General features: G+C 45.4%; 1 pseudogene; it reads left to right on the forward strand.

Moving 5' to 3' along the window:
- The first annotated feature begins 44 nt into the window (after positions 1 to 44).
- On the forward strand, positions 45 to 965 carry LOC116525904 (annotated as a pseudogene).
- Positions 966 to 13,563: the final 12,598 nt, after the last annotated feature.

Raw genomic sequence — 13,563 nt, forward strand, 5'->3', positions numbered from 1 at the left:
GTCAAAGAAAGCACAGAGAAAATTGGGCATTGACTCCCTGGATCATGGACCTGATCGTGGAAGTAAGGCGGAATTTTCCTGTGGGAATTAAAGGAAGCTGGGTGGGGTAAATGGTGTGACCCTCCTTCTGAGGAGCCACTTGGGTGGCCCGTGTGGATGGCCACCTGACATGGCTCAATCTCCACCATCTCTGAGCAGTGTGGGTCCCTAGGCCAGCAGAAGTAGCCCTCTAGTGTAAACACCTTTGCAAAGATCGTAACAGCGAGAGAAGTCTAGCATGGCCGATTCCACCTTGCTGCTAGCTCACAGGCTGGCTGTCCCCACTCATTTCTGGGCATCGGCCAGGCTAACGATGGGAGCCATTCAGTCTATAACTTAGCTTTAAAGCAACGCTGAGGCCCTCTGCGCAGGCGCACACCGACAGCCACTTCCGGAACAAGCGTCGCGTTTCTCAGGAGAAACCCCCGAGGAGGATTTCCCGAGTGGCAGTGGCTAGCTCCAGCCCGGCGAACGAGCGGCTCCGCGCCCTGGAAGACATCGAACGGGAAATCGGCGCCATCCTTCAGAATGCAGGTAGGGTGATCCCAGAATTGTCCAAGGGAAAAACCAAGGAGCGGCTTCTAGACCGGCCGGCGGCGGCCTTCACCGCTTCCGTGCAGCACGTGGAGGCGGAGCTGTCCGCCCAGACCCGCTGCCTCACCCAGGTGGCCGCGCGACAGCCCCGTGAGGGCTCCAGCTGCCCTTCCAGGAAGGACTGTCGGAAGGCCCCGAAGCGAGTGGGCTATGCTCGCCTCAAGCTCAGTGATGTCGTTCGAACCTGTGAGCAGATGCTGGAGAACTAGGCCAGGGGGGTGGACCCGGAGCCCAGAGGGAGACCATCGCCTGCACCATGGGACAGAACCTGGGAACATGTAGCATGGGGAGCATGGGCATCTACATACCCTGCTGGTCAAAGTACACTTGGGGAGGCCGGGAGTTCGAGACCAGCATGGCCAACTTGGTGAAACTCCGTCAAAGGCAAAGGGGCAAATGGTGGGCATGGAAAAACTGAAGCCTGAGCCTCCCCACAGCTATGCCGTGGCCTCTCCAGCAGGGTGCTTCCCAAATTCACAGGCTCCAGAGATTAGGATACGGACTCCTGGGGGGCTGTTTTTAGAATTCTGCTCACCACATTAAGGTGTCAGTAAATAAAAGTACGGAATGTCCAGTTAAATATAAATTTCAAGAAAACAACAAATAATCTTTCTAGTCTGAGTATGTCTTATGCAATATTTGGGAGGGACATATATAAATATTTTTGTTGTTTACCTGAAATCCAAATTTAATTGGACATTCTATATTTTTACCTGACAACTCTAATATATATAATCCACTATTACCATACTTCCTTTGCTTTAGTATGCCAGAAATGCCCATTTCCACGTGGGCAGAGATAATCGTTTAATATTACATATTTTGGTTTGATGAAAAGTTATGTTCTAATGAATCCACTTTCACATAGAAACTACTTTAGTTTATATCTACTAATTCAAAATTATTATGATTATTATTGAGATAAAGTCTCACTCTGTTGCCCAGGTTGAAGTGCAGTGGTGTGATCTTGACTCACTGCAATCTGCCTCTTAGATTCAAGTGATTCTCATGCCTCAGCCACCTAAGTAGCTGGGATTACGAGCATGTGCCACCACACCTGGCTAATTTTTGTATTTTTACTAGTGACAGGGTTTCACCATGTTGTGCAAGCCAGTCTCGAACTCTTAACCTCAAGTGATCCGCTCACCTCAGCCTCCCAAAGTGCTGGGATTACGGGCATGAGCCATTGCACTTGGCCAAAATTATGATATTTAAATGTAAGGGGAAGAAAATCGAACACTTCTGAATGCCCATTACATACCAAGCTCCAAACTAGGCATATAAGGAGGAAAAGGAGAGAGAGAGAGAATATGAATTATGGGCAAATATTCTACTTTGTGCCTCACAACAGAACTTACACAGACTAACTGTATCAATCAGATACTCTATCTCCATTTCAAAAACTGTTTTAATCTTGCTTTTTTTTTTTAGTTTTTATTTTTTGGGTAGATGGGGCCTTACTGTGTTGCCCAGGCTGGTCTCGAACTCCTGGCCTCAAGCGATTCTTTTCTGTATGTTTGATGATTGAACATCCTGGGGCCTTGCTGACCCTAGAAAGAGGCCCCGTCTCAGGGCTAGCCAATTCCTAGAAGTAGGAACGATTTGCCTTGCAGCACCTCTTGCATATGCAAACCAGTCAATCCAGAGCCCAGACTCTAAACCATCTCCTTCCTCGGCCTCTCGAAAAGCCCTCACAGTCAGGGCCACTATCTACCATGTGTCCTGTTGACCTCAGGACCAGTTACCAAAACTAGGGGCATCTCCCCTAACCCCAAGGCCCACTGAAATTATTCAAACTAGCTGCTAAACCTAAACCTGCTTAGCCTGCTTACCCTGCCTAGCCTGTTCCTTCCTGCAGAACCACAATAAAGACTCTTTGCCCCTATTTACCCCTCGCTCCCTCTGCATCTCCACAGACCCCAGCGCTTTCCCGTGTGGCCCTGCATGCCGTGTCATAGCCCCTGCTTCCAGGGATCTGTGAGTACAAATAACGTCTTCCTTCATGACAGTCATTTCCACGTCGGCATGCCTTACCGTACCTGATTAAAACACATTTTGGGTATCCTTGAAACACTTTTAATGAAATGCTGACTTTATGCATATGGCTTTGAAAATTGCCGGGCAATAGGAGGGATTGAGAACACAAGGATAAATAAGACTCAAGCTTGGCTGCAAATTTTTCAGCATTCTGGTTGGAGGGTGTATTTCTAGCTCTAGGAAGTAAGCAGTTTAGGTGGGGAGAGAGAAGTGCTGAGCTTGTATATTTCATGCTGCAAGCTTCCAGGCGGAAGACTTGGTCCTTGAAGCAATGCCTTGATAATATCCTCTCCCCATCGCTTCCTTCTCACCCAGAAGCTGGAGACTGGACTTCAGGCCTGCTGGAACATTGCCAAGCCTGTGAAACAGGAGGTCTCAGGGCTTTTTCACTAGAACCCATAGGAGAGGAATATAATAGTAATAGCAACTGTGTGCACATACACAAATACATAATCATATGTAAATAGGAAACAAAAGCTTCCACCATGAAATTTACCCTTACAAACAGTTTTCTGAGACCGAGTCTCTCTGTGTCGCCCAGACTAGGGTGCAGTGGCTCCATCTCTGCTCACCGCAACCTCTGCCTCCCAGGTTCAAGTGATTCTCCTGCTGCAACCTCCCAAGTAGCTGGGATTATGGGCACCTGCCACCATGCCCAGCTAATTTTTGTATTTTTAGTGGAGATAGGGTTTTACCATGTTGACCAAGCTGGTCTTGAACTCCCGATCTCAGATGATCCATCTGCCTTGGTCGCCCAAAGTGCTGAGATCACAGGCACGAGCCACCGCGCCTGGCCCCCATACACACGTTGATATTTTCTCCTTGCGTATCCTTTCTTTTGTTCTCTTTTGTCTGCTTTGTTATTTACTTATTTATTTATTTATTTATTTTTGGAGGTGGAGTCTTGCTCTGTCATCCAGCCTGGAGTGCAGTAGCGCGATCTCAGCTCACAGCAACCTCCGCCTCCCAGGTTCAAACAGTTCTCCCCGCCTCACCCTCCCAAGTAGATGGGATTACAGGCACCCGTGACCATGCCCAGCTAATTTTTATATTTTCAGCAGAGACAAGGTTTTGCCATGTTGCCCAGGCTGAACTCCTGACCTCAGGTGATCTGCCTGCTTCGGCCTCCCAAAGTGCTGGGATTACAGGCGAGAGTCACCACACCCAGCCTGCTTTGTTATTTTTAATCTTGCTGGTCCTAATCTGCCAAATTCATTTCATGATTTACTAAGGGTTCAGGGAATAGAGTTTGAAAACCATTGATCTGAATATTGTGGATGAGAGAAAAATGGTGGCTGCCGTTTTCTCTCGGAGCTAATGAATAGACGAACAATCCTAATTAGAAAAACGCAAAATTTTCAGCGTTTGAGGCCCGGCTGTAAGTTTTTCCATCCTTTATTCATTGCCTTATTCCTTTACTAGCTCTCGAACAGAGCTGCCGTTCTGAAGTTTTGTCAAATGGTACGCTCCAGGAAGAATTTTCATTTTTAGGTGGAATAAAGGTGTGTAGGATTTTTTAGATTGATGGCCTGGGAGAAGTTTAGGGGATTATGCATAGAAACTTCCAGGTTTTGATTATGTTTTGTAACTATGTTTTAACTATGTGTAATGCAGGCTATGGGTACATGCTCACTAATTGTATGGTTCTCTATACTTTTTATATGCCAGAATTGTTTCATAATAATAAAAAGAGAATGGCAAAAATGGGAAAGAAATATCAAACCCATTCATATAATAAGGATGAGCTAGGAAAACAGATGAGCCGTCTGAAAAAGAATTTTAGGCCAGGTGTGGTGGTTCATACCTGTAATCCTAGCACTTTAGGAGGCCGAGATGGGGGGATCACCTGAGATCAGGAGTTCAAGACCAGCCTGATCAACATGGTGAAACCCCACCTCTAACAAAAATGTAAAAAATTAGCCAGATGTGGTGGTGGATGCCTTTAATCCCAGCTACTCAAAAGCCTGAGGCAGGAGAATCACTTCAACCTGGGAGGCAGACGTTGCAGTGAGCCGAGATCTTGCCACTGCACTCCAGCCTGGGCAACAGAGTGAGACTCTCCCTCAAAAAACAAACAAACAAACAAAAAAACAAAAAACAAAAAAAAAGAAAGAAAAAGAAAAAGATTTAATGGACTCAGTTCCACATGGCTGGGGAGGCATTACAATCATGGCGGAAGGTGAAAGGCACATCTTGCGTGGTAGCAGACAAGAGAGAATGAGGGCCAAGAGGAAGGGCTTTCCCTTTATCAAACCATCAGATCTCAAGAGACTTATTCACTGCCACAAGAACAGCCCCCATGTTTCCAAGGGGAAAACTGTCCCCATGATTCAATTACCAGCCACTGGGTCCCTCCCACAACACGTGGGAATGATGGGAGCTATAATTCAAGATGAGATTTGGGTGGGGACACAGCCAAACTATATCAAAGTGATACACTGTTTAATTTAATCCCTTGTAGTAATAGATCACCTGTTTAGAATAAATGCATGACAGCAGCAGAACCTTTTACTTCCAATCATTAAGAAGGAAGACAGAGATAGCTGTGTGTTTATAGCCCGAGACTTGATGAGGGAGAGTCCAGCAAACAGTCTTTGGGGAAATCTGGCATCTTCAACGCAATCTGTAAGACAGAGAAAGCTTATTAATAAGCCATATGGCCACCCTTGCCGCATCAGGGAGGCACATGTGTGGTACAGGCAGCTGTGATAGCGGCCGTGGGGCCTGGAGAATTCCAGTCCCAGGTTTTACAAGGCGTTGGTGGAGATTTGAAGCAAGCACACAGTAGCAAGCAGTCCTCGTGGGACAGCCCCACCCTTTTGTGTCATTGTTGTATTTTTCAGTCTCTCTTGTAAAACTGCCTATGTCTCTGCCTTTCAGCCCCAGGGAAATAACAGCACTATTCAATAAAGCATCCGATCACCAGAAGCTGTAAGAATTATTTTCATATATGAAGAGGCATGCAGACTTAGAATGACATGCAGAAGTAGTGCTGAGGAATGGGCGGAGGGTGGGGGGAAGGAGAGAAGAATGTTGGTTTAGAACTCAGCAGAATCCCTTACCACTCATTAGTCTCTAAACCTAAGCAAGTGGCCAGGTGTGGTGGCTCACGCCTGTAATCCCAGCACTTTGGGAGGCGGAGGCAGGTGGATCACGAGGTCAGGAGTTGGAGACTAGCCTGGCCAAAACAGTGAAACTGTCTCTACTAAAGATACAAAAAATTAGCTGGGCATGGTGGTAAGTGCCTGCAATCCTAGCTACTCAGGAGGCTGAGGCAGGAGAAACGCTTGAACCCGAGAGGCAGAGGTTGTAGTGAGCCAAGATCGTGCCACTGCACTCCAGCCTGGGTGACAGAAGAAGACTCTGTCTCAAAACAAATAAACAGACAACAACAGCAACAACAACAAAAACCCTAAACGTAAGCAACTGTGTTTCACCACTCTGAGTTTCTGAGTTCTTCTTCCAATGGAAACTTTTCTCTTAGTCCTTTAACATGCTTCAAAATTTGCCTTTTTAAAGAATAAAATATAAACAGGTTGCATTTTTTTGGTCAAAAAACACCTGTCATGGGACTGGGTGAGGTGGCTCACGCCTATAATCCAGGCATTTTGGGAGGCCACGTCAGGTGGATCACTTTAGGTCAGGAGCTTGAGACCAGCGTGGTCAGACATGGTGAAACTCTATCTCTACCAAAATACAAAAATCAGCCAGGCATGGTGGTGGGTGCCTGTAATCCCAGCTACTCAGAAGGCTGCGGCAGAAGAATTACTTGAACCTGGGAGGCAGAGGCTGCAGTGAGCTGAGATCATGCCACTGCACTCCAGCCGGGGCAACAGAGTGATACTCTGTCTCAAAAACAACAACAACAACAAAAACCTGTCATGGGATGAACTCCAAAAATTTGTATGTTGAAATCCTCACCCCTAGCACCCCAGAATATGACCATATTGGAGGATTGGGTCTTTAAAGAGGTAATGAAGTTATAATGAGATTATTAGAGCTCTAATCCAATATTACTGATGTCTTTACATGAAAAGGAGGTTAGAACTCCGAGAGACACAGAAGAAAAGACCCCGTGAGGACCCAGGAAGCAGATGACCATGTACAGGCCAAGGAGAGGGGCCTCAGAAGAAACCAACCCTGCTGACACTGTGATCTCGGATTTTAGCCTCCAGAATTATGAAAAAGCCAATTTCTGTTGCTTAAGCCACTCAGCTGTGGTGCTTTGTTATGGCAGCCCCAGCAAACCAATATAACTAACACAACACCTCACCAAATGAAGATAAAACTTATACGACACCAAATTAAGAAATTGGGGCAGGGTGAGGTGATTCATGCTTGTAATCCCAGCACTTTGGGAAGCCGAGGGGGACAGATTACAAGGTCAAGAGATGGAGACCATCTTGGGCAATGTGGTAAAACCTCATCTCTACTAAAAAGACAAAAATTAGCTGGCTGTGGTGGCACACGCCTGTAGTCCCAGCTACTCGGGAGGCTGAGGCAGGAGAATTGCTTGAACCAGGGAGGTAAAGGTTATAGTGAGCAGAGACTGGGCCACTGTACTCCAGCCTGAGGACAGAGCAAGACTCTGTCTCAAAAAAAAAAAAAAAAATCAATGCTTAACCAGGGATGTTTGCTCAAAAAGGCATGGAGCAAAATTGATAAGAGCAGGAACTCCCTTGTATGTTGCAAGGTGCCAAGTACTATGCTGAGCACTCAGCATGCGTTGAATCATTTCACCCTCACAGTAAATCCTACAGGCAGTATTGCTATTTTCACTTTACACATAACGGAGAATCAAAGAGCTTGCCACTCTCGCTTGTAATGACACAATCAGTGGCATAGCTGAGACCGAAATCCGTAGGCTGTGTTCCTAATCCTTAGGAGATTCTATAGATTTTTCAAGAAAAGGATGCGACCTTTGCAAAAGGACAGACTACCCTCAATGTTTCTCTTCCTTCTTACTCTTCATCTCTTACCTATTCAACCTGCTTTTTCATCTTCCCACCTTGCTAACACTGCTCTCTCGTGGGCCAAATGTAACCTCTTAATTCCAAAACACTGGATAAGATCAACTGGCATTTGGTATACATTTTCCCCTTCTACATCCACCCAACTCAGTATCTCAAGGGATGAAAAGAAACAAACTGGAATTTCCAGGATTCTTTTTTTTTTTTTTTTTTTTTTTGAGACAGAGTCTTGCTCTTGCTCTTGTTGCCCAGGCTGGAGTGCAATGGCGCAATCTTGGCTCATTGCAACCTCCACCTTCTAGTTCAAGTGATTCCCCTGCCTCAGCCTCCCTGGTAGTTGGGATTACAGGCGCTTACCATCGCTTGCTTGCTTGCTTGCTTTCCTTCCATCCTTCCTTCCTTCTTTCCCTCCCTCCCTCCCTCCCTCCCTTCCTTCCTTCCTTCTTCTTCCTTTCTTTCTTTCTTTCTTCCTTTCCTTTTTTTCTTTCTTTTCTTTTCTTCCTTTCTTTTTCTTTCTTTCTTTTGTTTTTTTTTTTGGTCTGAGACGGAGTTTCACTCTTGTTGCCCAGGCTGGAGTGCAATGGCACAATCTTGGCTCACTGCAACCTCCACCTCCGAGGCTCAAGCGGTTCCCCCGCCTTAGCCTCTCAAGTAGCTGGGATTAGAGGTGTGCACCACCATGCCTGGCTAATTTTGTATTTTTAGTACAGATGGGGTTGCTCCATGTTGGTCAGGTTGGCCTCGAACTCCCGACTTTAGGTGATCCACCTGCCTCGGCCTCCCAAAGTGCTGGAATTACAGGCGTGAGCCACCATGCCTGGCTCTTGTTTTTTTTTCTCCTTTTTTTATTTGTTTTTTGAGTTTTTTTGTTTTGTTTTGTTTTTGAGATGGAGTCTCGCTCTGTCACCAGACTGGAGTGCAGCCGCACGATCTCAGCTCACTGCAACCTCTGCCTCCTGGGTTCAAGTGATTCTCCTGCCTGAGCCTCCCAAGTGGCTGGGATTACAAGTGTGTACCACCACACCTAGCTAATTTTTGTATTTTTTCATAGAGATGGGCTTCCACCATGTTGGCCAGGATGGTCTCAATCTCTTGACCTTGTGATCTGTCCACCCCAGCCTCCCAAAGTGCTGGGAGTACAGGTGTGAGCCACCATGCCCGGCCTTCAGGATTCTTTATAATTAGAGTTCTAGGTACAATTTACAAAATTCTCTTTCTGATTTTGTTGTCTTTATCTTATTTGTTGGGTTTACTTTTTCCTTCCAACCCTTACGTGTTATCACCCAAGTCTCTGGCTTTGATACCCTTTGTTTTTTCCACATTTTCTCTCACTTGAGTTCATCTCCCAGGACATCATACACAAATTTTAAACAGGTATCTCTCAGTGTCACCCAACCCCCAGACTCACATGTTTTGTACCTGCAGGGACCTCTTCTATCTGCCTTGCTGTCACCTGAGACCCGGCAGAACTCCACACCTGCCTTCGCCCACTCCATCTTGACCTTCTCAGCAATGCTGCTCTTCCCATCTCCTCCCATTTCCAGTACCACCATTCATTCCCATCATGGATACCAAAGGACTTCTGGGCCCTGTTTCTCTTGTTTCCTCTATCCAAATCATGACATGGATCTCCTTTAATTCTCTTTTTCCAATTCTACTGTTCTATTGACACAGCCTAGGTTTTCATTAATTTATCTAGGAATCTAATGTGTTATCTTTTCTCTATAATTTCTTTTTTTAAAAATTCAGGGAACAAACTTTTCTGGTGTGCCCATCATATACAAGGCATTGGAGAAGCAAAAATAAGACATATAAGGTCATTGCGTAAAAGCGTTCATATTGGAGTATGAAAGACAGGCGAATGCGTCTGTGAAATACCCACATGCATGTGTATATTTCACTGCAATATGAAATAAATTGATATAACTGTGATCTGAGCAAACTGCCTTGGGACAAACCAGAGAGGAGGAATCAATTCAATCTTTGATGACAGAAAGGGATTAACAGAGGAAATGATATTTGAACAGGGACTTGTTGAATGAAGAGGATTTAGACAGGTGAAACATTGGAAGAGGACATACCTAGGCTGAGAGAAGAGGATGAGGAAAGGGCGGAAGCTGTGTGTGTGCCTCTTTGAGAGAAGGTCAAATTGTTTGGAGAAGCCAGAGAACAGATGTGTGTGTGTGGTCAGGACGTGTCAGGAAAGAAGGCTGGCAAAGTAAATTAGAGTCATGTTGAGAAGAGCTCTGAGTATAATGTTGCAGAAATTTATACCTCGTTTTGTAGGCAATGAGGTATTCATTCGAAATTTTAAGCAACAGTCATGACATTTTGATATTTGTTTTTTGAACAATCTGTCAGAAAGTTTTCTGGAGAACAGATGAGAACTATGGTTTTCTACCTGCTTTCCAACAATTTCGAATAAAGTCATGGGCACCAATAATTAGATATAAATTTAAGTTGTGTCTGTGACTTTGTGTGTATCTGAAGAAAGAGTCTGTGCTGACACCGTCCAACAAAAACACGTGAGCCACACAAGTAGTTTTAAACCTCTGGTAGCTACTTAAAAAATCAAAGGAAACGTAGCCGGGCATGGTGGCTCACGCCTGTAATCCCAGCACTTTGAGAGGCCGAGGTGGGTGAATCATTTGAGGCCAGGAGTTCGAGACCAGCCTGGCCAACATGGTAAAATCTCGTCTCTACTAAAAATACAAAAAATTAGCCAGGTATGGTGGTGGGTGCCCGTACTATGGAGGCTACAATGGAGGCTGAGGAAGGAGAATCACTTGAACCCAGGAGGTGGAGGTTGCAGTGAGCAGAGATTGTACCACTGCACTCCAGCCTGGGTGACAGAGTAAGATTCTTTCTAAAAAAAAAAAAGAAAGAAAAAAGGAAACAGATGAAATAAATTTTAATAATATTTAAATAATTTATTTAACCCAACATATTCAAAACATTATCATTTCAACATCCATTCAATATTTTAAAAATTAATACTAATTTATTTCTCATTCCTTTTTTTTTCAGATGGAGTTTCTCTCTGTCACCAGGCCAGAGTGCAGTGGGGCAATCTCTGCTCACTGCAACCTCTGCTTCCCGGGTTCAAGTGATTCTTTTGCCTCAGCCTCCTAAATAGCTGGAACTACAGGCACATACCACCACACTCGGCTAATGTGTGTGTGTGTGTGTGTGTGTGTGTGTGTTTAGTAGAGATGGGGTTTCACCATATTGGCCAGGATGGTCTCGATCTTCTGACCTTGTGATCTGCCTGCCTCGGCCTCCCAAACTGTTGGGATTACAGGCGTGAACCACTGCACGCAGCCTACATTCCCTTTTTAGCCCCCCATATGTGGTCTTTGAAATCAGCTGTGTATCTTACACTACAGTGCAGCTCAATTTGGATCCACCACAATTCGAGTGCCCTAGAGCCATGTGTGGCTAGTGGCTAACATATTGAACAGTGCCGGTCTATACCTTGTGTTTGTCTGTAGAAATGGGGTCTCCCTATGTTGTTCAGGCTGATCACAAACTGCTGGGCTCAAGCTATCTTCCCACCTTGGCATCCCAAATTGCTGGGATGACAGGTGTGAGCCACCATGCTCAGCTGAAGTCTATACTTTTTTATAATATGGAGTTTCACTCTTCTTGCCCAGGCTACAGTGCAGTGGCGCTATCTCAGCTCCCTGCAACATCCGGTTCCTGGGTTCAAGCAATTCTAGTGCCTCATCCTCCCAAGCAGCTGGGATTACAGGTGCCTGCCACCACACCTGGCTAATGTTTGTATTTTTAGTAGAGACAGGGTTTCTCCACGTTGGCCAGGTTGGTCTCAAACTCCTGACCTCAGGTGATCCGCCCGCCTCATCCTCCCAAAGTGCTGGGATTACAGGTGTGAGCCACCGTGCCAAGTCAAGATCTACACATTTTAAAAGACTCTCAAACGGAGTCATGATCCACCGAAAGACTGAGAACTACTGAAAAAGAGGAGAGGAGTGCCTCTGCTACCTCGTCTTCCTGTTCTCCAACCAAGAAGCATCAGGGAGGTTCCTGGCATGCTTGAGCCTCTCTCCATTGGTTGCTTCTGATGCCACTCAGCACCAGGATTGGCCCTCGAGAGCCCGCTGGAGCCTCCTGGGCCTAACACTTCCCCTTGGCTGTCATGTCACCTTCATAGTAACAGGGTAATAACTGCAAGAGGCCGGGTGTGATGGCTCAAGCCTGTAATCCCAGCACTTTGGGAAGCCGAGGCAGGCGGATCACGAGGTCAGCCGTTCGAGCCCAGCCTGACGAACATGGTGAAATCCAGTCTCTACTAAAAATACAAAAATTATCCGGGCATGGTGGCAGGTGCCTGTAATCCCAGCTACTCAGGAGGCTGAGGCAGGAGAATCACCTGAACACAGGAGGTGGAGATTGCAGTGTGCTGAGATCACACCACTGTACTCCAGTCTGGGCAACAGAGCGAGAGAAGGCAACTCTGTCTCAAAAAAAAACAAAAACAATAAAAAAAAGAATAACTGCAAGAGGGTGCTTGCTTTCCTAAGTCCACCCAGAGGGAAGCACAGTTTCAGCTGGAGTGTCTGATGTGCACTGGGCCTGTTCTGAGGGATGCTACCTAATTCCCAACTCCAGACTACCCTGTCTCTTGAAGCTCTGATAATTTTTTTTTCTTCAGCAAGAAAAACATCCTCTTGCATGTTCATGCCTTATTCCAACTCTGTTGTTTGTGGCTAGGGTGATGGTCTCTCAGGCCAGGTTCGCCTGTGGTCCCAGCGTAATTATTAATGGTGCCTCCTTTCACAATCAAAAGTCTTCTGGTTTGGAAGACAACTGAAGATCTATTTTGAAACTCAAAAGCTGGGCTTTGAATACATTCTTTCTCTCCTCTTCCTGTTGTTACAGCCCTACACTAAAGCAGGGGTGGACTCTTACAGAATGAGTGTGAGAAAGAGAGCACACTGACTACATGTTCAAAATATTCTCTTATCCCCTAAAAACAGAATGTTGCCTTATCAGAATGCACAAATATTTATTATACGAAACCAAGAGTCCACTGTATACTTAATGGGGGAAAGTCTATTTAGTAGTAATGAGTCATTACCCTTAAACCAGGAAGAAAACAAGCAAAGCTGCTTACTAATGTCAGTGTTACTGTGAAAGTCCTCATAGCCAGGCCGGGCGCGGTGGCTGACGCCTGTAATCCCAGCACTTTGAGAGGCTGAGGCAGGCTGATCATAAGGTCAGGAGTTCAAGACCAGCCTGACAAAATACAAAAATTAGCCAGGCGTGGTGGTGCACGCCTGTAATCCCAGCTACTCTACTGAGGCAGGAGAATCACTTGAACCCAGGAGGGAGAGGTTGCAGTGAGATGAGATAGCACCATTGCACTCCCGTCTGCACAACAGAGAGATACTCCATCTCAAAAAACATAGTCTCAGCTGCTTAGGAGGCTGAGGCAGGAGAATCTCTTGAACCCAGGAGGCAAACATTGCAGTAAGCTGAGATCATGCCATTGTACTCCAGCCTGGGCAACAAGAGTGAAACTCCATCTCAAAAAAAAAAAAAACAGCCTGAATCACTAGACTAGGATTCTAGCTATAGTTCATAATTGACCAAGTGAATCTTTGTTTCAGTGTTTGTAAGATAAAGTATAAATTTGAAGTGTCCTGATATAATTCAGTCTACCTTGAAATTCATTTCTACTGTTAAAATGTAAAGATTTTCTTTACAATTTGTTGTGTTTTTTTCTCAAAAAACAACAACAAAAAATAACGTAAGTCCTCATGGCCTATAGGATCAGGACCACTATTTTGTTAGATAAGGGCTGATTAAAGCAGGGAAACTGTATCTATCTATCTCTATATATATTTGTAAAGTTAGATTGTTTTTACACATTTTTATGTACTCTATACATAATCTAGCACAT

The sequence above is a fragment of the Sapajus apella genome, unplaced genomic scaffold, assembly GCF_009761245.1.
Source record: "Sapajus apella isolate SASKATOON/1434 unplaced genomic scaffold, GSC_monkey_1.0 scaffold49, whole genome shotgun sequence".
Lineage (NCBI taxonomy): Eukaryota > Metazoa > Chordata > Mammalia > Primates > Cebidae > Sapajus > Sapajus apella.